Source organism: Triturus cristatus, chromosome 4_2, assembly GCF_964204655.1.
Source record: "Triturus cristatus chromosome 4_2, aTriCri1.1, whole genome shotgun sequence".
Lineage (NCBI taxonomy): Eukaryota > Metazoa > Chordata > Amphibia > Caudata > Salamandridae > Triturus > Triturus cristatus.
Genome location: NC_140586.1, coordinates 935,851,515 through 935,872,412, shown reverse-complemented (window position 1 = coordinate 935,872,412; position 20,898 = coordinate 935,851,515). Strand labels below are relative to the sequence as shown.

Genomic DNA, 20,898 nt, shown 5'->3' with positions numbered 1-20,898 from the left:
CACAGGCTCCCATCCGGCACGCACCTCAGCAGTTCGTTCTTTTGATGTATATAATGGGTGCTATTGAAGTGGGTAATAACTCGTATCATCGTCTGAACTGTATGTTGATGAGGCGTATGCTGTGCATCGGACGTGTACATATACATGGGAGTGCGAAGGGGGGCCGGGGAGGGTATATGTGTGAATACTAGAGGCAGGAAACGGTGCCCTGAATGTTTGGCTCGTGGTGCAGCGGGGGGAGCCAGCGCCTTACCCATCTGTTTGCAATTGTGCATTTTCGCCCTGCTCAGCAGAACCGTGGCCTTTAACAGAATACACTAAAGTGCAGCTCTGGCGGCATTACCACACCCCCACTTGCGCGTTCTGCTGAACTCGTATTATTTTTTTTTTACACATTTACCTAATGAAGTCATATGTCCAGTTGTGTCCCGGTGACATGGAGTCATCTGGTCACAACCAGTGTGGTACCCCCATTACCTCAGAAAGGGGGAGGGATCTTGTGCTCTTTTCTCCTGTAACTAATACCCGAGCGGGAGGGAGGCCCTAGCTAGAAATGTTTACGCTTAATGTCGATAAAAGCTATTCTTCCGTTTTTGTATACAATTCCTCCATTGCCCACATGGAATTTAAGGGGGGGGCTGGGAGGCTGCGGCAGCAGAGTTTGGATAAAAGGCATTTTTTCAATGCTTCACTAGACCACCTCTCCTGCCCAGCACCCACAAAGGCCTCTTTGTTGCCCCCCCCCCCCCCCCATATCCGTGACCCCCACTCCTCAGACCTCTGGCGATCCCTCCCCGCCCACTCGCTCTACAGCCAACACACAGGAACATTCAAACAGCCGAAGCCTACAGCGCAAAAAACCAAGCATTTACAATGCAATGGTCTCGGCATTGTTAAAGTTAGAGCTATTGGCATTGCTCATGACATTATTTTGGTTTTGTTTTTAAAACATCTCTCTCTCACAAAAAAAAGTCTTATTTTTGTGAGAGAGAGATGTTTTAAAAACAAAAACAAAAATAATGTCATGAGCAATGCCAATAGCTCTAACTTTAACAATGCCGAGACCATTGCATTGTAAATGCTTGTTATCTCATGCATGCATTGTATTCAGAAAGCAATAATTGTTTTCTTCACTGAAGCACACTTTAAAATATTTAATCTGAAACCAAATTAGTGACACGTTCCACATACATGCAACCAAGTCAGTGTGCTTGAAATAACATTATTAAACTAGACCTTTTGGCTTTGCCAATGCCTTGTTATGGTTTTGCCCTCAGGCTACGTTTGTAAACGTGATTTTTAGATCAACCCATGATTATTTATTGCTACCTACTGATCTGTGCAACAGACTAAATGCTTCTGTAAATTATCGAGAGCTTTCAAAACGAGCAATTGCAACAAGCACCGCATTCCTGCTGCGGAATAAACACAAAACATGCAGGGGGAGGAGAGATAAACAAATATTTCAGGGGGGGGGGGGGGAGCATTGCACGTGGAAGAGAGCAACTAAAACATGCACTTTCTCATGGAGTGCGTAAAACAGTGCTTGAAATGGAATAATAGAAGTTGCTTGTTTCTGAGAGATGCTGGTACTCTCGAATGAAAAGTATTAAATTGTTATTAAAAAGTGCAGGTACTCTCCTGAAACAAAAGTTTTTAACTGCTTCCTGACATTTTTGCTTTTTGACCAAAATGTACACATAACACACACCTACTTCACTGTGCTAAAATAATCAATAAAAAAAAAAGATTTTTATTTAAAACAAAGATGTCTATTTACTCAACCAATAAATCTCACAAGCACTGCAGGAGCCAATATTCCGGACCTCTGAGGAAATCATTTGCGGGCAGCGATGGATAAACATAGTAACAGAGCAGAGCTTTTCGTCGAAAGATGTCCACACTGGAATTTAAAGATGTAATAATGCGTAACTTGCAATTAGTGCGGCTAAACGATTATAGGCTGCGAACAGGGATATTAAGCACTATAAAAAAATGCTACTCTACAATACAGTACCTCAGTACTAGGCAAGGAGATAGAAACTTCTTGCGACCTTCCCGGGAGGCCGGTGTGTGTTCTTGTCTGCACATTACCCGAAACTTCCTGCGACCTTCCCGGGAGGCCGGTGTGTGTTCTTGTCTGCACATTACCCGATATTCCCCTGATGCATCTTCTTTCACAAGTACATTAAAAGCCTGCCTAATCTTCCTGGGCGTCCACTTTATTAGCTCTGTATCCTTAGGGGAGTCTTTAGCCAAATGCGCAGTGGCTGTATTGTTTAATTACTGCTTTCTGTACTCCATGTTCCAGCTTTGTCCTCTCCAGGATGCCGCTACTGGCGCAGCCTTGCTAATGCCCGGCGTGCGCTGGCCTGCAGGACGAATAGTCCTTTCTGGCCATTTAAGCTGAAATGTGACTTTCCGGAGTAAGCCACCCTCCTCCCCCTACATACATTCAGACCCCAAAGGCATTCCATTATCATAATAGGTGGTTTTGATTAATTTGATACCATTAACCAAAACACAATAAGAGCTGCAAACAAATGCTCATTAATTGAGGAGGCAAGTCTGCCTAATACCGTTAGATATTACTGCTGCATTGATCTCGCTGTATAACACTTCGGAGAGCGGAGCTGTGTGCTCCCCTCTTGATGTACTGTCGACGTCTGTAAAAATGTTTGGCAACACTAATCCGCTCTCTATTATTTTTTAACATAATCCTTGGCAGCTTCTTTTTCCCCTCCAGCGATTAGAGATGCAGCTTCCGGGTGAGCCAGGGAATCCACGAGCATGCTGACTTTTGGCGCATGCGTAGAATGTAAGGCAGTAAGACAGCTGTTTGTATTGCGCATGTCATTAGGACAGGCCAGGCAAAATATAGTGCAAAGTCACTCACCAATCACGGGACAAACAAGCATTGAAAATGCAACAGGACTCGGATTTACCTGAGACCTATTGCATTTTCAATGGAAGTGCCGCCATGAAAGAATGCACGAACGGGAGGGGGTGGGAGGGTGGTTGTGGTAAAAAAAAGTTACAGACTGTGGGAGGGAACGGGGAGAGGCAGGGGAAAAAAATGGTTTTTCTTGTAAAGGGGCTGATAGCCTCGGAAGAAGGAAAATGACGCCATGCCAGTCAGGAGGCGGGACTAAGATGCCCAAAACCAATCAAAATGCAGGATTTTGTATTGCAGCCAATCAAATTTATGCCCGGAAAGTGGGCGGGGCTTCCCCCAACTATACTGTATACAGCATTTCTCGCCGAGACAGCGCAAGCGCTGCCTAGGCGAAACCTAAAAATTGTCAAAAAAACCACATTTTCCCCACATTTCTGTTCCAAAATCTGCGTGGATCTACAAATGCACACCCACCCCGCGTTCCCCAAAGTCTTACGAGAAAAATGGTACCTCACTTGTGCTGGTCGGCCTAGTGCCCGTGACAGGAAACGGCGCAAAACGCAACGTGGTCACACCTCAATTTCGCAGTGAAAAATGACCCTTTTTTGGCAAAGTGCCTAGCTGTAGTTTTTGAACCCTAGCTCTGCGGGCACCTTGGGAAACCTAGCAAACCTATACATTTCTGAAAACTAGACACCCAGGGGAATCCAGGATGGGGTGGCTTGACTGCCTCCCACCAGGGTCTGTTACCCAGAATCCCTTGCAAACCTAAAAAATTGTCAAAAAAAACACATTTTCCCCACATTTCTGTGGTGGAACGTTCTGGAATCTGCGTGGATCCACAAATTTCCACCCATCCCGCGTTCCCCAAAGTCTTACGAGAAAAACCTCACTTGTGCGGGTCGGCCTAGTGCCCGCGACAGGAAACGGCGCAAAATGCAACGTGGTCACACCTCAATTTCGCAGTGAAAAATTACCCTTTTTTGGCAAAGTGCCTAGCTGTAGTTCTTGAACCCTAGGTCTGCCGGCACCTAGGGTAACCTTCCAAACTCATAGATTTCTGAAAACTTAGTGAGGCGACATCAAAATTGCCTATCTCAAAACCACCTGGTTTTGCAAGGGGGGTCACCTGGGTTTTTGGCCCGGTGCTTTGGGCCCTTGCCTGTCGTGGGTACTTAGGCCTCCCACACAAGTGAGGCACCATTTTTACCGGGAGACCTGGGGGAACGCTGGGTGGTGGGAAATTTGTGTGAGCCCGGTGATGCCACAACTTTCCCACACAAAAATGTGTGAAAAAAGTGATTTTCTTCAGCTAAAATTGAGGTTTGCAGGGGATTCTGGGTAAGGAAACGTTGGGGGATCCACACAAGTCATACCTCCCTGGAAGCCCCCGGATGTCTAGTTTTCAGAAATGTGTGTGGGTTTGGTAGGTTTCCCTAGATGGCCGCCGAGCACGGGCCAAAAACCCAGGTGACCCCGCTTACAAAACCAGGTGGTTTTGAGATAGACAATTTTGATGTTGCCTCACTACGTTTTGGGCCCATGCCTGTCGCGGGTACTTGGGCCTCCCACACAATTGAGGCACCATTTTTACCAGGAGACCTGGGGGAACGCTGGGTGGTGTGAAATTTGTGTGAGCCCGGTGATGCCACAACTTTCCCACACAAAAATGTGTGAAAAAGTGATTTTTTTCAGCTATAATTGAGGTTTACAGGGGATTCTAGGTAAGGAACCGTTGGGGGATCCACGCAAGTCATACCTCCCTGGAAGCCCCCGGGAAACATGTCATCCACTAGCAAACATTCCTTTTACAAGATACAGGATAACAGGTAACGCTGGGTGGTGGGAGATTTGAGTGAGCCCGGTGATACCACAACTTTCCCACACAAAAAATGTGTGAAAAACGTGATTTTTTTCAACTAAAAATGAGGTTTGCAGAGGATTCTGGGTAAGGAAACGTTGGGGGATCCACACACGCCATACCTCCCTGGAAGCCACCGGTGTCTACTTTTCAAAAATGTGTGGGTTTGGTAGGTTTCCCTAGATGGCCGCCGAGCACGGGGCCAAAAACACAGTTGACCCCCCTTGCAAAACCAGATCGTTTTGACATAATTAGTTGTTTGTTTCTACAGCGTGAGAATTTCGGCACAATATTGCAAGGAAAATGTGACAGACATTTTGAGGTTTGCAGGACACTGTGGATAAAATAACTTTTTGGAATTCACAAGAGAGACATCACCATGAACTCCCATGGGTTTACGACAATATCTACAGTTGGTTGTTTATTCTTACATGAAACATACACCTTGGCAGATAAACTAAAAAGACAAAGATTCCTGCACAGCCATCTATTCCTCAAACACACTCACACATACTGGTTGGATTTGGCACGAGGGCGAGTGATGGTTCGGTATTAAATTTTATGAACAAGAGATTTCACAAAAATGAAATGCACTAATTAAATGGACAAAAAACCGAACCAGTGACTCGCAGCTCGTGAGCTGTAAAGCCACGGCAAGGCACCAACCGCTTTACAGGCCATTCACACACCTTTCATACGTGATACACACAAGACCATTCACACCACCAGGCACAAAAACAACACATTACAACATTCACAAAAAGGGACAAGGTACACCCTGCTGCAGAAAGACAAATATTACTGCACAGCCATCTAATCCTCAAGCACACACACATACTGGTTGGATTTGTCACGAGGGTGAGTGATGGTTCAGTATATACAATTGTATAAGCAAGTGATTTCACAAAAATGAAATGCACTGTTAATAATTGAAAGGGCGAGAAACTGAACCATTGACTCACAGCTCGTGAGCTGTAAAGCCATGACAAGGCACCAACCTCTTTACAGGTGTCAAGAATTCCTGTCATGCGAGGGGAAGAAAACGGTAACCAGCGAAAACGGACTACATCTCCCAGGATGCTTAGCGGTTGAGAGGTTAGGTAAACAGGAGAGCTGTTACATAACTCAAGGAAAACACGCCCTTATGTAAACAGGAGAGCTGTTACATAACTCAAGGAAAACACGCCCTTATGTAAACAGGAGAGCTGTTACATAACTCAAGGAAAACACACCCTTATGTAAACAGGAGAGCTGTTACATAACTCAAGGAAAACCCGCCCTATAAAGGGAGGAACCGGGAGGTACAACGCTGTCGGATATTGTGTTTACACCGACGTACCTGCTTCGTGAAGAGCAGTGTTCCGGAGTGGTGCTCCAGTAAGGCAAGAACGGAGGTAGGTCGAGTCGTTACTCCCTGGGCCGTGTCTTGCCCCATCGTCACCTGTGAAGGACCCGGAAGCTCTACCGGTCAACCATTGAGCTTCGCTTTTTGACTCGGCTGAGTCAAAGCGCAGTGGCGCTTTTGCTGGTTGGAGTCGTAACTCCCAGCCAGACCAGAGATACAGGGACTGCCAGCTGTAACGCACACCAGGAGGTGTTTGCCGCGTTACAGACTCGGAAGTCCACAGGATCGATCGAGCGGCTGCTCTCGGTTCAGTCTTCTTGCTTTTTGATTGGGGTATCGGTGACGCATCACCAGGAGGTGACTCCGCGTCCCGGTGCAGTCTGAGGAAGAGGTTGAGCGGCTGCTCCCTTCAGGTAGAGACCCCGGCTGGGTGTTTCCCTGACTCCTCGATTCTCCCCAACACTCTTCGTGCCCCTCACAGCCTACCGATTGGCATTGTCGGCCATTTCATTTCTGCCCTCTGTTGGCATACGCCGGGATCGGCGTATATGCAGAGGACGGTTAGGACCATCCGTGCGGTGGGCTGGTAAAGTACTTAGCCTGGAGGATTCCAGTGACTATAACTTTTGTTTGTTCTTTGTATTATTTTTGCCTTCATTAAAATAACTAACCCTTCACAAGTGGTTGCGTCCTCATTATCGGGTCTGTTAAACGATCCTGAGACGTTCAGGGCGTTACAAAATATCCGACCTTAATACACTAACTGTCTCCCGGTCGATAACAGACATGGCAACACTTGATGATGTGCTGGCTGCTTTAGCGACCGTGCAAGTTGAATTGGCTGCCTCTAGGCAAGAAACAGCCGATGTAAAAGCCAGACTGGATGCTATCCACTTGGACCCGCTCACGCCCAGCACCTCCCTCACGGACCAGACCCCTGCTGTAGTAGTGGAAATCCCGGTAGCCATCCCCTTGGCAACACCAGAGAGGTACAGTGGGGATCCTAACACAGTGCAGGTATTCCTCACACAAGTGGCGCTACATTTATCGTGCAAACCAAAGGCGTTCCCCACGAGTCAGGCTCGTGTGGCTTTCCTTATTTCCTATTTGGCTGGAAACGCGGCACAATGGGCCGTACCTCTGGTGAGCAGGGATGACCCCATCTTATGTGATTGGGGTGCTTTTCGCGAGGAATTCCTGAAGGTATTCGACAGAAGGGCTGACTCGTACACGGCGGACCGTGAAATGCTTGAGTTGAGACAGGGATCCAACGACCTGGTGCAGTATCTCAACGCGTTCCGACGGCTGGTTGCGGAAACCAAGTGGCCTGTTGCTAAACAGACGGCGCTCTTCCATCACGGGCTGTGCGATGAGCTCAAAGACGCCGTGGCTCATATTGACCCTCAACCCAAGACATGTGAGGGCCTTATCAACCTGGTATTACGGCTGGAACATAGGCTAAGTGAAAGAAAAGGGGATCATGGGAGAAAAGGAAAATCCCTTCCATCCTATGTGACGGTGGGTAGTCCTGAAACTTCCACCGCATCCAAGGGAGAACCCATGGACATCGGCGCAATACGAGCGAGCCTCACAGCCACGGAGAAAGAGTCACGCCGTAAACAAGGATTGTGCCTATATTGTGGCAAAAAAGGCCACTACGTACGTGACTGCCCTGCCAAACCGAAGACGTCACGTTATCGGGCCAACCGGTCGGTAACAGCCGTGGTGGACATACCGGCGGAAAACTAGAGGACTCCCAGACCAAAGAAGGGGCATCTCGGAGTCACTCATCCATCCCTTCACTTTCCAACTCGGTCACTAAGGGACACCGACACCTGTTTCTCACGGTGCACGTGGGAGTGCATGACCAGTGGATACCCGTTGTGGCCATGGTGGATTCAGGGGCCACTGGCATGTTTATGGACCACAACGAGGCATGCAGGCTAGGGCTAGTGCTTCTTCCCAAAGCTGTACCCGAAGAAGTCTATGCCGTAGACGGAAGGCGATTGGTGACGGGGCCCATCGGGCAGCACACGGGGGTCCTTCCGATGAGATATGGGAGGAACCATTTGGAACAAATCGATTTTAACATCATCCGAGCGCCCCAATATGGCGTCATATTGGGATTGCCGTGGCTACAGAAACACAACCCCTCTGTGGATTGGCCAACACATCGCGTCGAAATGACGTCACCGTATTGCATCCTGCATTGTGGAAAAAGAACGGAATCCCTTGACGCAGATGAGAGCGGGAGTCAGACGGTGGCTACAGCGGCAGAAAAAGATGTGGCTCTCCCCCAGGCTTATCACAGTTTTGAGGATGTATTTGATGAGGTAAAGGCGGAAGTGCTACCACCACATACACAGTTTGACTGCCAGATCGACCTGGTGCCAGGGGCCAGCGTTCCCAGCGGCAGGCTGTATGCCCTGACGGAGCCTGAAAACGTGCATCTCCGGGGGTACCTGGATAAACTCCTCAAGCTAGGATTCATCCGCCCGTCCAAGTCTCCGGCCGCCTCGCCACTCTTCTTCATACCGAAAGCTAATGGGGAGCTGAGAGCCTGTGTGGACTTTAGGGCATTGAATGCGATAACCATAAAGAATCGGTACCCCTTGCCTCTCATCAGTGTACTTCTGGAACAGGTCAAGAAAGCTCGTATCTACACCAAGTTGGATTTGAAAGGGGCATACCATCTGGTGCGCATGAGGGACGGAGACGAGTGGAAGACCGCCTTTAAGACCAGGTTCGGCCTTTTTGAGTACCTCGTCATGCCGTTCGGTCTGTGCAACGCCCCGGCAGCCTTTCAGTACTTTTTGAATGAGGTATTCAGAGAGGAGTTGGATATCTACGTGGTTGTATATATCGACGACATCCTCATCTACTCGTCCAGTGTGGAGGAGCACGTACACCACGTCAAAGCTGTGCTCCAAAAGCTGAGGGAAAACAAGCTGTTTTGTAAACTCAGCAAGTGTGACTTCCACGTCACGTCCGTGGAATTCCTCGGAGTGATGCTGAGTCCAGAGGGACAGGAGATGGCAGAACGAAAGATCAAGGCTGTGAAAGAATGGCCGGTGCCCCAAAGCGTGAAGGACGTCCAAAGTTTCATTGGCTTCGCCAGCTTTTACAGGCGGTTTATAGATGGATTTTCAGGAGTGGTGGCCCCCATCACACAGCTACTGAGGAAGTCCAAGGAGTTTGTCTGGTCCCCTGAAGCGAACACAGCCTTTAAGGCCCTGAAAAGCGCCTTTGGTAAGGCGCCGGTGTTGGCTCACCCCGATCCGGATCTCCCCTACGTGGTGGAAGCGGACGCTTCGGATGTGGCGCTGGGGGCTATCTTGTCCCAACGCAATCACGACACAGGGGTGCTTCATCCCGTTGCGTACATGTCCCGCAAACTCAACGACGCCGAACGCAACTACCATATTGCGGAGAAGGAGCTTCTCGCAATCAAGGACGCCTTCACCGAATGGAGGCATTGGTTGATGGGGGCAAGACATGTGGTATCGGTGTACACGAACCATCGGAATCTACAGTTCATGACGGCCACAAGACACCTTTCTCCCAGGCAGCTGCGGTGGATGATCTTCTTTGCGGGGTTCAACTTCCGCATCACATATCGGCCGGGGACGGAAAACCGGAAGGCGGACGCCCTGTCCCGTCAATCTGCAGTTAAGGAACCATTGCCTGCGACCGAGCGTTCCATCATTTCCCCGAGGATGGTATTGGGGGTTATCCAACCGGATACTTTCCTGAGGGGAATAAAGAGAGGGATCAGGTCGTTCGCATGGCAGAGGTGGCTCCTCAGTCACAGAGAATGGCAGCTGAAGGACGGGATACCCCTGAAGGGCAGGTGCCTATTGATACCCACGCCTAGGCTAAGGAAACAAGCATTCGTCTGGTGCCATGACTCTCCATGCGCAGGTCATTTGGGCTTTGAAAAAACGGTGGCTGGCATGGGACGGCATTTCTGGTGGCCAACCATGAGAGTGGATGTCAGGAGGTGGGGACAGGAGTGTCCTACGTGTGCTACCATGAAGGCCGACCATGGCCGAACCCAAGGGCTCTTACATCCACTTCCGACCCCGGATAGGCCATGGGATAGCATATCACTGGACTTCGTGGTGGGCCTACCGGTAGACCAGGGGATGACGGCAATACTGGTGGTGGTGGATTACTTGACAAAAATGGGGCACTTCATCCCCTGCAAGAGAGTCCCTACGGCCGGGGAATTGGCGTCACTACTTCTAAAGAATGTGGTACGACTGCATGGATTACCTGGGGTGATCGTGTCGGACCGGGGGTCGCAGTTTACTGCGCAATTCTGGAAGACTTGGTGCACTGCGCTGCATGTTAAGACCGCCCTGTCCACCAGCTACCACCCTCAAACGGACGGCCAAACCGAGCGCCTGAACCAAACGCTCAAACAGTATCTGCGATGTTTTGTGGACCAGGGCAGGGAAGAATGGGTCGACTTGCTATGGGTTGCAGAGATAGCCTATAACAACGCCACTCACAGCTCCACACAGTCATCTCCGTTCTATAGCAACTATGGCCAACATCCCAGGTTCTTGCCATTTCTACATCCGTTCAGAGAGGACAGGATTCCCGCCACAGCGGACAGGGTGGCACACATAAAAGACACGTTGATGCGCTCAAGGGCTGTCCTAATAGAGGCCAAGAGAAAATACAAGGCTGCAGCAGACAGGAAGAGAAGGCCCGGGCCACTGTACCGCACTGGAGACTACGTCTGGATATCCACAAGAAACATGAGGTTTCGAAAGAACAGTGTGTTCCATCCCAAGTACATGGGCCCCTATCGAATTGCCGAGTGTATGGGTCCCGTGAAGGTGTGCTTGCCCCAGTCATTGCGGATACACCCTGTCTTTCATGTATCATTGCTCAAACCTGTACCCTCCAAGCCGTCTGGGACACCTAGGCCGGTATGCGTGGAGTCGGAGGTGGAGTATGAAATATCAGGCATACGGGCGTCCAAATAGCGCAGGGGGAAGCTGTGGTACCTGGTTGCGTGGAAAGGCTATGGCCCGGAGGAGCAATCATGGGAACCGGCTGAAGGGGTTCATGCTCCGCGCTTGGTCTCCTTGTTCCATCGGCGTTTTCCTGCCAGCGCTGGACCCGTGGGGAGCCGCTGAGAGGGAGGATGTACTGTCAAGAATTCCTGTCATGCGAGGGGAAGAAAACGGTAACCAGCGAAAACGGACTACATCTCCCAGGATGCTTAGCGGTTGAGAGGTTAGGTAAACAGGAGAGCTGTTACATAACTCAAGGAAAACACGCCCTTATGTAAACAGGAGAGCTGTTACATAACTCAAGGAAAACACGCCCTTATGTAAACAGGAGAGCTGTTACATAACTCAAGGAAAACACACCCTTATGTAAACAGGAGAGCTGTTACATAACTCAAGGAAAACCCGCCCTATAAAGGGAGGAACCGGGAGGTACAACGCTGTCGGATATTGTGTTTACACCGACGTACCTGCTTCGTGAAGAGCAGTGTTCCGGAGTGGTGCTCCAGTAAGGCAAGAACGGAGGTAGGTCGAGTCGTTACTCCCTGGGCCGTGTCTTGCCCCATCGTCACCTGTGAAGGACCCGGAAGCTCTACCGGTCAACCATTGAGCTTCGCTTTTTGACTCGGCTGAGTCAAAGCGCAGTGGCGCTTTTGCTGGTTGGAGTCGTAACTCCCAGCCAGACCAGAGATACAGGGACTGCCAGCTGTAACGCACACCAGGAGGTGTTTGCCGCGTTACAGACTCGGAAGTCCACAGGATCGATCGAGCGGCTGCTCTCGGTTCAGTCTTCTTGCTTTTTGATTGGGGTATCGGTGACGCATCACCAGGAGGTGACTCCGCGTCCCGGTGCAGTCTGAGGAAGAGGTTGAGCGGCAGCTCCCTTCAGGTAGAGACCCCGGCTGGGTGTTTCCCTGACTCCTCGATTCTCCCCAACACTCTTCGTGCCCCTCACAGCCTACCGATTGGCATTGTCGGCCATTTCATTTCTGCCCTCTGTTGGCATACGCCGGGATCGGCGTATATGCAGAGGACGGTTAGGACCATCCGTGCGGTGGGCTGGTAAAGTACTTAGCCTGGAGGATTCCAGTGACTATAACTTTTGTTTGTTCTTTGTATTATTTTTGCCTTCATTAAAATAACTAACCCTTCACAAGTGGTTGCGTCCTCATTATCGGGTCTGTTAAACGATCCCGAGACGTTCAGGGCGTTACAACAGGCCATTCATACTCCTTTCATACGTGTGACACATACAAAACCCTTCACACCGCCAGCCGCGGGCCCATCACATTACAACACTCACACCAGCAGACAGCACCATTCAAGGGCCCATCACTTTCACACGCCCACATTCTTGACACAGCAACCACACAAGCTGATGGATTGCGTGGAGTGGCACTCAGCTAGCAGTGTGTGTAGTGACCAGCAGCAAGTCACTACTCACACACCGCCAGCCGAGCGCCAGTCCAGGCACACTGCCAGCCAAGCGCCAGTCCAGGCACACTGCCAGCCAAGCGCCAGTCCAGGCATACCGCCAGCCAATCGCCAAACCATGCATACCGCCAGCCAATCGCCAATCCACGCACACCGCCAGCCAATCCACGCACACCGCCAGCCAATCACCAATCCACGCATACCACCAGCCAAGCGCCAGTCTACACACACCACCAGTCAAGCGCCAGTCCAGGCACACCACCAACCAAGCACCAGTCCACGCACACCGCCAGCCAAGCGCCAGTCCACGCACACCGTCAGCCAAGCGCCAGTCCACACACACCGCCAGCCAAGCGCCAGTCCACGCACACCACCAGCCAAGCGCCAGCCTACACATACCACCATCACTTTTAGGATTTTTTTTAGACAAAAATAAAAACGCAAACAAATTACAAATACATACAAATCTACTAACACAAAATCTGAAACAAAATACATTGCACTAATGCCAACCGTGAAACAGAATCACATTTTTTAAAGAATACAGACCAGGCAGTTCACTTTACCACTCATGGATGCTCCCAAAAATTATTTTGCGTGTGGTACGCTCTAAAACAAGCAGGGACACACAGCCCAGGGTTAAAAGGACACTCATGGCAGTACATACGAGTCTCCTTCCGCGTACCTCTTTGCCAACAGACTCTACATCTCCTAGTGGGAAAGTCTTTTGAGGATGTGGGAGGAATGAAATCAGGAAAGTGGCGATCTTTCAATCGAGCCACATCCTCCACCACTCCAACTCTTGGAACACTTGCCTGTTCCACAACGACAAGGCTGCCTATCACAGATTGCTGAAACTGAAAAAAAGTCAATTTTGATGCAGGAGAACACTCCTTGAACACAACAAAAGCATTGAAAGTTGCTAAATTAAAGAGATGGATGGCCAACTTCTTATACCAAACATAAGCCATACGAATAGCAGTGTAAGGTTCCAACCTTTGATCTACTCTATCAACCCCACCCATGTGCTTATTGTAGTCTAAAATGCACACAGATTTGCGCACTTCAGAAATCTGACCCCAAACAGCCACAGGTGAAGTACTCTCATCATGGATGGTAGTCAGCATGTACACATCCTTCCTGTCCACAAATTTCACAGCTAGTAGTTTGTCACTACGCAGGGAACTGGACTGTCCCCTGAAGTTTTTGGGAAACAAGCTCTTTTGGATAACCTTTACGGTTAGAGCGGATTGTGCCACAAGCGAAAGAGTCCACTTTGAACAATTCCTTAACTTCTACACTGCTGTGCAATTGTTTATCAAAGTACAAATGGTGGCCTCTGTTAAACAGTCCTCTAGCAAGATCCCACACAATTTTCTCAGAAACTCCAAAAGTGGACGGACAACCAGGGGGGTCAATAGTGGAATCCCTACCAGTGTACACACGGAAATTAAAAACATATCCTGTCGTACTCTCAGACAACATATACAGCTTAATTCCATAGCGTGCCCTCTTGCTAGGGATGTACTGCCTAAAAACCAAATGGCCCTTGAACAAGACCAAAGACTCATCAATAGATATTTCTTTCCCTGGAGTATAGATCTCTGAAAATCGATCTACAAAGTGATCAAGAACAGGCCGAATCTTAAAATGACGGTCTCAGTCAGGGTGATCTCGTGGCATTGCCAAAGAATTATCAACAAAATGCAGCATCCGTAGCAAAAGCAAATACCGATCACAAGTCATAACTGCAGGAAATATGGCCGTTGCCATCAAGGGACTGGTAGACCAATATGAAGCCATGGATGGCTTCCTTATCAAACCCATCAATAAAGTCAAACCCAAAAACTTCTTCATCTCTTCCAAATTTGTGGGAGTCCACCTGGTAGCTCAAGAGTGGGGCCTGAGTTTGTCACTGTTGTCCCTCAAAAACTGTTCAGCATACAAATTAGTCTGCTCAACAATCTCACCCAAAAATACATCATCCATAAACAACTGAAAAAACTGTATAGGCAAAAAAAATTCACAATCCACTCTACACGCTTCATCACCACTAAAGGCAGGCAACACCGGCTGCACCATGTTTGGATCAACCCAGAGTCCAGCCCTTCTAGTAGGAAGCCAAGCAGCCTCAGGCTGCAATCCAGATGCCTCTTGCACCATCGGCACAGCAGTATCCTCCTCTTAAACAGGCACTTCATCCGCACTGAGAGTAGCATCATCTGCACTGAGAGTACCTTCATCATCCGATGATTCCATGTGGAGAGAAAACTCACTGCCTGAATCTTCCCCTCCCTCCTCTCCCTCAGACGCACTGTCAGTCTCCTAATCCTGCTCAGAGGAAGATTCAAGAAGCATACCAACCACCAGCTGAGCAGTCATTCTACGGCTAGCCATACTGCTTACTAATAACAGTAACTTGTCAAACAAGTCAACAACAACAAACACTTTGTAAAATAAGCAATAAACAAAATGCACCTTTAGCAGAAATACCTATATGCTCCAAAACGATACCACTCACTTGCCAGAAGCAGATAAATTTACCACCACCTACTCTGCACAGACACAGTATGGATCAACAATATCCCACTAAAAAAGAAAGAGAAAAGAAAATTACACATTAGACCATGCAAAACACATCGCAAAGAATTCCACGCACAAAACACTAACTAAATAAGCTGCCATTATGACACCACTTACGGGGCGTGGCCAAGCCAGCCACGATGGCGGTCACGCATTGCTGAGGCTCCGCGATCGGGCGCCTCTCCGCAGCGCTACGGAGCGTTGTAGCGGGTGTTCGGCGGCCCAGGGAACACCAGAATGTACCTGCATGGCGGTGTGATCCCGGTGGACGCCTTAACGCGTCTTGAGCCGCAGGAACAAGGCTTCACCCGGACGGAGCCGCTAGCGCCGCAGCCCGAGACCTAAGATGGCGCCGGGGCTCCCTTGAATGAGACGGAGCGGGGGGAGACACCAAGGGCAGCGGCGCATTGCGCTTTCCCTGCACGGCTGCCTGAGCGAGATGAGCCGGGAGCAGACCCGGGGACATCGGTGCGGGACGCCGCGAAGCAGATGAGCATCGCCGCCCCAAGCAGACCCGCCATCTTGGACACTGAGAGCCCGCCGGGAGCCGTGAGTGGATCCTGGCGTTGCCACCGAAAGCCCCAGGTACCTCTCATGACCGACTCCTGGGGAGACTGAGGGGAAGCGCTGGGATCCGGCGGGAGCGGCGCGACCTGGGGGTCTTTCGACCCTCTCACACGATGCCTGCCTGACCTTAACATGGCTGCCAAAAGGACACCGGACACTCTCCTACACCATCAGTGAGGCCTTTACCTCCATGACCGCCACAGCGACAGCCTCCACAACGGCATCCGGGGGGGTTGGTGTGCTCCCGGTCGACCCACCCGCCGTCTACCCACAGCGGACCGCCTGAGAGCCCCCTGGTGCCCCGGGGGGCCCCGGGGATCGGAGAGGACCGGCGCGACGGGCCGCACCGGTGCGAGGTGGCGACAAGCCCTACACCCTGCAGGGGGCGCCCCGGGCACAGTGGTCACACTGGGAGACTCTGGAGAGGTGTGACGTGAGTCCGAGCTCCCCCACCACTCACGGCCAGGCCTCGCCGACTACACCCTGAAGGACTGCGGGGGGTCTCGCCTCTGTTGTGGGCTCCTGGAAGGGACTTGGTCTGCGCGGACACCGCGAGGATTGCCCTCGAATCCTGTGGAGTGCACCCCCAATTCACGGGAACGCCGCAAGTGATCTCCCACCCATAGCATCGGACGCCGACGTGATCTCTGTGTGGGTGGTCAGCAACTGGAAGCGCCATGCGGGTGGCTTCTGAGGTCTGACATTGGTGACTCCTGTGCCCTGCCTGCGGAGGGAGACCCAGAATGCCGGCCCGGGCTGCTGTTCTCCGGCGCTGCTCTCTCGCCATCCTTCACCTTCGCGCCTTCCTCCCCTCGCGAACCCCTGGCACCACTGCGGGCTCTCGAGACCTGACCAACGGCACTGGCCCTTCCACCCCACGTGGAGTCAAGATGGGGAAATAAAGGCCTGCGCAACACCAAGCGGTCCCGGAGGCAGCCCCGGAGAACATGCCAAAAACCTCGACCTGGTCCCCACAGACCTATCAATCTCGGACAAACTGGATAAGGTCCTCGCCGCCATTGAGCTATCCCGTCTGTCTATGGAGGAACGACTTGGTACCCTGGCGACAGATGTCAACCTTATCCGCGATGATCACCGTAAATTGGCTGACCGGGTGCGCACAGAGGAACGGACACTAGAGGAAATACAGCCAATGCTGAAAGAACACTAGACGACGCTCCAGGGGGTCCTCACCCGTCTAACCGCGGTGGAGGAGCGCACTAACGACTTGGAAGGTAGCTCGAGACGCTACAACATCCGAGTGCTGGGGCTACCGGAGGGCATCGAGGGAGGAAACCCCATAGACTACATGAACACATGGCTGAAATCCTTTACCCCGCCCTCAGACCGTACAGCTTTTTTCTCCACCGAGTGACGGCCCGGAGACCCCTGCCTGGCGCGGCGCCCCGGCGACTCCTAGCTAAGTTCCTACACTTCCGGGTTCGGGATGCGGTACTCCGGGCGGCGCGACTGGCGGCGCCACTACGGGTGGAAAACAACCAAATAATGATCTTCCCGGATTATGCCCGAGCAGTACAACAGCAGAGAACCTCCTTCCTGGACATAAAGCGGAGACTACGAGACAATAAGATTCAATACGCCCTGCTCTTCCCAGCCCGCCTAAAGATCCTCCACAATGGGTCTTCCCTCTTCTTCACATCCGTGGAAGCCGCACAAGACTGGGCAGATCAGCACTGCTCGCGGGCACCCAATCCTCATCCCCAAAGGGGCTCACCTCTCAAAACTCCGCCACATCGAGCCCAGAACTCAGAGTGGCTCTCATGACTCGCCCGACGTGAACAGATTATGCGAGAGAGATGCGAGGCTCTGCAAGCAGCAATCGATCTGCGCTCCACGCAACCCTCGGAACCCATAGATCGACCCCTGCACCTGTTCTCATCAGAAGGCGAAAACGACAGCGATGGCACCTTCTCAGGAGCAGACCTGGCGGCACTCCCCCATGCCACCCCACAAACCGCAGATGGGCTGCTGGACGGACTGACCTCTCCTACCTCGCCCTGAGGCAACTCAGGCATACAGACTGCCACACTTTATCCTTATATGTAATGTTCGCCTCATGCCCATTGTCTCAAACACAGGGGCTGACACCCTGCACATGACGCGCATTGCTCCTTCTACATGCCCACTCAACGGGTGGCCTCGCACATGCATGCCATCACCCCCTATCACATAGTGCAGTTATCCCCCCTCGTGTTACGGGAGGAGGTTTGGACACACCGTTTCCTAAACGATGAGTCCTATGTGTTGGGACAGTTTCCCGCACCCCCACACGTTGTTAATACCCCGGTTCAAACATGTCCCACCCCGCCATGGGGCTTCATGTCACAGAATATCCGATTGGACAGGCTCCCCACCTACCTACTCCCCCTAAATGCGGTGCATCCCTAGGAGACCACTAAATAATCTACCTAGCGGGCACCTCACCCGACCCACACACAGACCCGACTACTCATGGCACAGCTGACGAACAACGCAGACATTAACATACTCACGCTCAATACACGTGGTCTACACACCGCACGTAAGCGCTATGCGATATACGCCTACGCGAAGCGACAGAAAGCGTCCATCCTTTGCCTACAGGAAACCCACCTTTATTCAACTGAAGTGGGCAAACAGCGAGTAAAATGGCGCAGACTTATCTGCGCCACGACCTACTCCTCGTTTGCCCAGGGGGCACTGATATGGATCCGCCCAGGAACCCCATTCCGGGAACTTAGACGGGTGGTGGACGACGAAGGCAGATTCGCCCTACTGGAGGGACTTTTAGACGGGAGGGCTATCCTCTTGGGAAGTGTATACGCCCCGAATGTCGATCAGGATAAATTCTGGGACCGACTCACAAACTCTCTAGCCCAATTCACTCATGTACCCTGGATACTAGGCAGGGACTATAACTGTATCCTGGATCCGAGACTGGACCGATCGCATCCCCCACTCCCGTACTCCCCCACCTACAGACAAATCGAACGATTTAAAGCATGGGTTGCACACTGGTCGCTCACAGACGCATGGAGACTGCACCACCCTCAGGCCCGCATTTATTCTTTCCACTCCATCCCACACAACCTGCCAGTCCGGCTTGACCGATTCCTATGCACCGCAACGCTTCTCCCGCAAGTATGCCACTTGGATTATCTGGGCAGAGTAGTTTCCACCTTCGCCCCTCTGCTGACTCCCCGTTTATTAGCAGTGCTGGACTCGGCACTCAGAATTGGTGAACTGCCCAGCTCCATGAGAGCGTCGGTGATCGTGACATTCCCGAAACCCGACTGGGACCCCCAACTCCTAGCCTCTTATCGCCCCATCACACTACTTACAGCCGACTGCAAAATCCTGGGGAAAATCTTAGCGGATAGGTACATCCTGACCAATGTGGTTTTGTCCCGGGGAGGAATACTTCTCACAATATCCGGTGCCTCTTTCACATCCAGGATCAGCTTGGCGATCGATTCCCTCGGGCGGTATGTCTAATTTTGGACCTTGAGAAGGCGTTTGACACCCTCACATGGCAGTTCCTCTTTGCCGTCCTCGGACGGGCGGGACTGGGTCCCACGCTTATAGCCTACACTCGCCTGCTTTATACCAACCTTACATCTCGGGTCCGCCTTGGTCGCTACATCTCCCCGGAATTTGCAAACCACAGGGGCACACGACAAGGGTGCCCCCTCTCGCCCTTATTATTCGCGCTCGTGGTGGAACCCTTGGCTATCCGGCTCTGCCGGGACAGGCAAGCCTGGGGTATTCCACTAGCGGACGTCACGAACTGCGTGTCCATGTACGCAGACGACCTCCTCATATACATACGAGACGTGACAGCGGATCTCCCAGGATGTCTGGATCGGTGACCGGAAAATACATTGGGCGGCAGAGGGCCCCCGATACCTCGGGATTCGTTTATACCATTCCCCAGCCGACATCTATGAGGGTAACCACCGTAGGGCACTCGCAGGGATACGATCCTCCATTGGGTTCTGGCAGAGCCTCCCGTTGGCCCCGATAGGCCGGGTAGCCCTTGCAAAGATGATACTGGTCCCGCGGCTTTTATATTACTTCACCAACCTCCCAGTAATCCCACCCGCTCCTTTTTCAAGGACTTAGACACACTCTTCAGTTCTCTAATATGGGGTAAGGGGCGGCACAGGATCGCGCTAGCAAAGCTGAAATTACCCACGACACTGAGGGGCTCGGCGCGCCATTATTTGAAGCCTACTTCCTGGCATCGCAGCTCCAGTGGCTCTCATATTGGACGGCAGACAGATACGCACTCGAAACATGTACTGCCACGGGTCGTACGCCCATACCAGAGTTACGCCGCCTGTTCATACCGGGATCTCGCCCCACGCGAACCTACCCCCTACAAGTAGACATTGCCCGGGAGTGCGTTCAGCGTATACATCGCATAGCACCAGAAAGCCCCCCATACACACCATTACTACCGCTAGTCGGCGCCTCGCGCGCTGGCGTCAATGATGACGCGAGGGGGGGGGGCAGGCAGGGGAAGGTCTTCCCCTGCCTTCCCCAGAACAAATACGCCGATCGATCACCCATGGGGGGAGCGCCAGCGCTTCCCCCGTGGGTGGGTGCCATGACGAGCTGGGCTCGTCATGAGCACTCGGCGACTATATGCTCATGACGGGCCCAGCTCGTCATGAGCATACAAGGGGTTAAGTCCAGGTACCCATTACTGACATGTACTGCTGCACATAATGCCTATTAAAATCCATAAAAAGGTAAATCTTCAATTAGTTTATTGAAAGACAGCACGGCAGTACATTCATCCAGATGAAGACTCCAGGTACAACTGAGTCTCTTACTGGAACACTTACAAAAAGATCTACAATAGAAATTGGAATGCACAACAAAAGATAACATAGCGCATGCCAATAGTTAAAACAAGCATTGGCATAGCCAATAGGTCTCGCCTTTGGGACCTTGTAAGTGTTTAGCCATGCAACAGTTGTTGTTGCACCAAAGAAATTGTGCTGCATAAATAAATACTTAAAAGGTCCCAAAAGTGAGACCTATTGGCTATGCCAATGCTTGTTCTTTGTAAAGAAATAGATGCTTGTTTCTATTTCTTTACCTTTGGTATAATCGCGGCACCGGCGCTTTGTTTTTAACATTAAAAGTAAAGCGCCGGTGCCGCGGTTATACCAAAGGTAAA

General features: G+C 51.3%; 1 long non-coding RNA gene across 1 annotated transcript in view; it reads right to left on the bottom strand.

Moving 5' to 3' along the window:
• Positions 1 to 20,898, bottom strand: part of LOC146838962 (uncharacterized) — a 218,502-nt gene that overhangs the window by 16,658 nt on the left and 180,946 nt on the right. The window lies entirely within an intron of this gene.